The 5,519-nt window shown below is 47.0% G+C and overlaps 1 non-coding gene across 1 annotated transcript; it reads left to right on the top strand.

The window, feature by feature from the left end:
• Positions 1-5,097: 5,097 nt before the first annotated feature.
• Positions 5,098-5,169, top strand: TRNAD-GUC (transfer RNA aspartic acid (anticodon GUC)). The gene has a single exon. It is a non-coding gene; the product is annotated as a tRNA-Asp (tRNA).
• Positions 5,170-5,519: the final 350 nt, after the last annotated feature.

The following is a 5,519-nucleotide window of genomic DNA, read 5'->3' as shown; positions in this document are numbered from 1 at the left end:
CTTAGATTCAGATCCTGTTTTAAAAAACTTCTGGTGTCCTAAAGAACATTAGTTTTGCAGTCTTGGAGTAGAAAGCATGCTGTGGAGGTACCCCAAGCTTTTGCATGTGGATTCATGCACACAGGTGATATTTTCCTATTGAGTAAAATACTTCACATATAAACTGCATGTTATCTACAAACTGCAATTACTCCTCCTTTGGATTTGTTCTTCCTTTATCTTTTGGAAAAGCCAAATTACATTGGCCTGATGTTGTTCAGACTGGGTGCCTGTTGTTGTCAGAATGAAGTCTGTGCCACAGCAGCATGCTGGCAAAATGCATCTTGTGACAAGTTTGCTGTGTCAGAGACTGTTTGGGGTTCCCCATACAAGTATTTTAGCCACTCAAACTACAATTCTGTGCTTTTGACCGCCAAAAAATGAAGTCCTGAGATTTCACTTCTATATTGTATCTCCATGGTGTCTGGCAAAGATGAGATCAGTGGTATAGCACAATGATGCTTTTTCACCTAGGTGAAATGAGCTTGTAAGAAAGACAAGTTCCTTTACACATTTTTGGAGTGTTGATTTGTTTGGTTTGCCTTTTCTTTAATGCAGAAATACCTCTTGTCTCTTTGCATGAACTGTACTAGCCATTTGTGGAAGCTTGTTTGCATTTCATCTGGGGCCTTAACTGCTTCTTGGTGCAGCACAGGAGACAGGGTAAGCTGCATGAGCTTCTTTTAGTTCTATCTACCTGGGTATGATTAAAAAAGGAATCATATGAAACAAGTGACTTCCTCTTACTGTAAGGCAGCTGTATGGGAATTTTGATTGGACTCAAATGCAAACTTCTCATTTAATAATCCTTCTCTTTTGAACTATAGAGTAAAATGAAGTTTGTCTTTTTTCCCAGAGTAAAGCCACCCTGCTATAAAGGCATTTCTGTCTATCCACAGGGGTTCAATAAGTATATCCAGTGTCTGTAGTTTCAGGCTGACAGCACGCAGAACTAGCAGTCAGGTGGTGCTCAGCATGTGGGCAATACTGGCACTGCTGACCACATTCATCAGCTCAGGCTGCAGAGCAGTGGCTGCATCTGAAGGCAGGACAAGGGAGAGAGTGTTTATACTTCCTGTAAGTATGTAGTTGAGAGAGTTAATTTGGCAATGGTGGCTCCTTTGTAACCTTGCAGGGTCACAGGGTGCCCGACCTCCAGGAGGCTGCAGCAATTGTGTGGCTGGCCCAGACTCCAGCTGTGGGCCCTGTGCTGGGCACAAGAAGGGAGATGGTGAGAGTACCTCTGTTCTGTCAGGGTCATAAGCAGCTCCAGGAGAAACAACATCAGCATTCTTTAGGTAAAAATTTCTCTTCCAAGGACACAGCAAAGTTCTTTGGTTGCCTTTCTTGGGAAGGGCATAAAGCTGTGCTGTGTGGAAAGGAAATGTGTACATGAGGGTGCTTAAGGTCTCAGGAACATGTTTGAGTTGATGAGCAACTTGACACATTTTTAATATGGGGACAGATACCTCTGTGAGGTACAAACACTTCACCCTCTCAACCCTTTTAGATTCTAGCTGAGCAGTGCTGACTGAAAGGAACATTCAGCCAAGGTTTATTGCATTGTTTATGTAATTATAAATGAGATTTACATACAATTTCTTTGCCTTAAAACAGCTTACACATTGAGCAATGACTAGTGGAAGTGTTCTAGCAAATATTTGCATGATGAAGCCTGAAAGGAAGAAGTATCCAAAATGACAGTGTATTTCAAGCAGATGATAAAATACATTCCATCAACTCAGGAGGCATAATTACAGAGTGAAGATTCGTAGCCAGAGTCCTGAAAGGTGAAGGACCTGCAGCCTGTGTAAGGACCTAAGAAGTTACTTACTAATTAGATTCTGGGTAGTTTCTGTACTTCATGTCGTTGCCCTTGGGGTTTGTGGTTCAGCCAATTTTCTATCTACCCTGTTGTGCACTTTTTCACTCTGTGCTTTGCCAGTTTGGCTCTAAGTGAACTGTGAGAGACGATGTTGGAGACCTTGCTGAAGTGAGGATGAACAACATCCAGTGCTCTTCCATTAGCTACTGAGTCCCCACAAAGCTATGGAGTTGGTCAGGCACAATTTGCCCTCAGGAACAGCATGCCCTTACCAGTCACTGCCTTGTGCTTTGTGTGCCTGCACATGTCTCCCAGGATGATTTGCTCTGCAGCCTTCCTGAGCTTGACAAGCCTGTCCACAGGCCCATTCCTGAGGAGGTGTGATATTTGCCTTGCTTCTGCCATCTGAAACTTTCTTTCATGGCCATGATCTGCTGGTGCTGAGCTCTGTACTTGCCCTCAAACAGAGCCTGACTGGTTGGCATCACGTGTGCCCAGCCAGCTCCAGGGCTCCTGAACTGTTTTCCTCTGCAGTGGGGAATGCCTTGCTCCCACCTTTCTGCTCCTGTGGGCAAACCTTAGGAGTGAGAACCTGAGGCAAAGAAGGTACTGATTGCTGTATCTGTACTGGCTTTTCTGTACCTCTTGTTACTGGGGATCACGGGACTTAAAACAGGTTCCATTGAAGGAGACCAGCATATCAGAGTGAGTGATACCAAGAGGAAGGGCCCTGACTTTTGTGCTTATCAGAGGCTCGTGGCAGTAGAGGAATGTGAGCCTGGAAGCAGCAAGAGAGCAGGTGATGCTGGCAAGGGAATGCACCCAAATCGATGGCATTAGGGATGGAGAGAGGTGTGGCTGGAGGAATTGACTGCTGCTGCTTTTAAAGAGTATTTAGTGTCATTGACCAGGAAGCTGTGCTAGCTGTTAACTCCCAAACTGATGTTATCTGCAGCATTTGATTTTGTTCTGACTTTATAACCCCTTTTCACTTTTCTGTTGTGATCAATTGCTTATCATTTCACTTGAATTCCTTGGTAAGGTCCTGCCAGAGGCTACATGTCCTTAATAGTCACCTTAGAACACCAGGAACCAGAACATTGTGTGTTTTTCTCATTATGGGTAGATATGCGTCTTTCCAGGACAGTCCCTAGCCATCCTGTCACCTGCCTATCTGTAATGCTTCCATCTTCCATCAGGAAGGCATTGTAGTTGCTGTAAGCATCTTTTTCAGCTGCTTTCCCTCCTCGTACTGGGACCTTGCATGGGGAAGGGGAGCCGAGAGTTGCCAATGCAAACAGCTCCACAGCCAGACAGGAGAGGAGCTTTAGGCAAACATTGCAAATGCAGGAGGCTCCCTTAGCACACAGATATAGTTAAAAAACACTTCACAGCATGTTCCAGCTTGGGGAAATTAATGTAGCATTAATTTTAGGCTGTTTGCTGTCAGTTCACTAGCTGTGGTTGTGCTTCAGCTCTGTGTCAATTTCCTCTGTGTCAGCTAACAACCCGAAAATGAATCTTGACACAAAAGTAAGGGCTCATTTCCCACCCATGGCTCTGTAAGTGCTGCCTCAGTGTGGTGATTTCCCCTACCTACAGCTGGATACAACCTGCCACAACGGGTAGGAGTCCCCTCTTGCCTGTAGCTCCTGAAAGTGAACTAGATTCTTGCCCCTTGTGGTTTTGTGTTATGCAGACACTTAGGGACATGGTTTAGCAGTGGATATGGCAGTGCTGGGTTAACAGTTAATGATCTTAAAGGCGTTTTCCAACCTTAAATTATCCTATACTTTACTTCTTCAGCTATTGTGAGATCTGGAGTGAAGCTTCTTCTGTTGAGTTTTCCTATATTGTGTATTCTCAATGTATTTCCTCCTTTTCCAGGCTTGGAAGCAGTTTGGATGGGGAGAAAAAACATTCTGAATCTTTCCCTCCCCCCCAAAAACATTTTTTCCTAACTTTTTACTGTTAGAGATGGATCTTAGATCTTGGTGCTTGTGTGGAAGTGGATGCAATGCAACATGATGGTTTTACATACATAAGTGCAGACTTCTGACTTGATATGACATCAACAGCACAGTGTATGTCCTATAGACATATCATAGAATTGTAATATCTCTAGGGATGGGGACTCTCCCACCTCCCTGAGCTGCCTGTGACAGTGTCTAGTAACCCCCTTGAAGGAAAAGTTCTTCCTCATCTCCAATCTAAACCTCCCCTGGTGCAACTTGAGGTTGTTTCCTCTTGTCTTATCACTTGTTACAGTAGGGAGAAGAGATGGACCCCCCCCCCCCCCCCGCCCCGCTCCAGCCTCCTGTCAGGGAGTTGCAGAGAGTGATCACATCTCCCCTCAGCCTCCTTCAGACTAAACAACTGCAGTTACCTCAGCTTCTCCTCATAAGACTTGGGCTCCAGACCCTTTGCCAGCTCTGGTGCCCATCACTGGACACACTTCAGCACCTCAGTGTCCTTCTTACAGTGAGAGGCCCAAAACTGAACACAGTAGTCAAGGTAAAGCCTCACTGGCACCTACCTCTGAGGGACAATCACTTCCTTGGTCACACTGTTTCTGACACAGGCCAGGATGCCGTTGGCCTTCCAGGCCACCTGGGCACGCTGCTGTCGATCAACACCCCAAGTCCTTTTCCTTTGGACACCTCACCAGCCACACATCCCCAAGCCTGTAATGTTGCCTAGGCTTCTTGTGACTCAAGTGCAGAACCCAGCACTTGGCTTTGTTAAATGTCATACAACTGGCCTTGACCCATTGCTCCAGCCCCTCCAGCTCCCTCTGAAGACCCTTCCTGCCCTCACACAGAGCTCCCACCCAGCTTTGTGCCATTTGCCAGTTTCCTGAGGGTGCCCTCGATCCCCTGCTCCAGATCACTGACACAGATATTAAACAGAGCAGGCCCCAACACTGAGCAGGCCCCATGCACTGGATGTGCATGTTTGTAAAGCAAATACTGGCCCTCGAGCTTGACCCTCGCCCGGGAAGCTTCGTGGGTGCGTGTGCTTTCGGTTAAAATGGCACAACCTGCCTCAGCCCTGGCCCACGGTGCACGAGAGGCTCAGGCCAGGGCCGGCAGCTGCCACTCCGGGGTTTTGAGCAGCCATCCGCAGCATGAGAGGGAGAGAAGGGGAAGCCGGCAGGAGGAGGGGTGGGCTGTGGGGAGGCGGGCGGCTCCTGGGGGTCGCTCAAATGAGGAGCTGGTGGGCGGTATTTTCACTCCTCGTTAGTATAGTGGTGAGTATCCCCGCCTGTCACGCGGGAGACCGGGGTTCGATTCCCCGACGGGGAGGCGCGGTAGTGTTTTTTTCATCTCCGGGAGCTGCGGTTTTTTATTGTCTCTTTCTACTCGTCCAGCAACGGCTCTGGTTGAGAGAAGGGAGAGGTGCAAGGTCTGTCCTGGAGGGAATCAGCAGCTCCTAGCACTGCCTGCTGCTCCATTGCACTGAGAGCAACACCTGCAGCCACAACAGAGGCAGCAGCACACCTCTAAATGAACTTGTGATTTGCTAGAAGAAACCTAACCTTAGTTTTTTTAAAAACATCCACTGATCTATTACAGCTTTTGCTGATTTGTGTGAGACCCAGATTGCCCTTATTGTTACAATTTGGTACCTTATTTCAAGCTTTCTCCTCTTTATC

The sequence above is a fragment of the Colius striatus genome, chromosome 9 (assembly GCF_028858725.1).
Source record: "Colius striatus isolate bColStr4 chromosome 9, bColStr4.1.hap1, whole genome shotgun sequence".
Lineage (NCBI taxonomy): Eukaryota > Metazoa > Chordata > Aves > Coliiformes > Coliidae > Colius > Colius striatus.
Note: the sequence above shows the minus strand (reverse complement) of the source record. Positions and strands in the feature narration are given on the sequence as shown.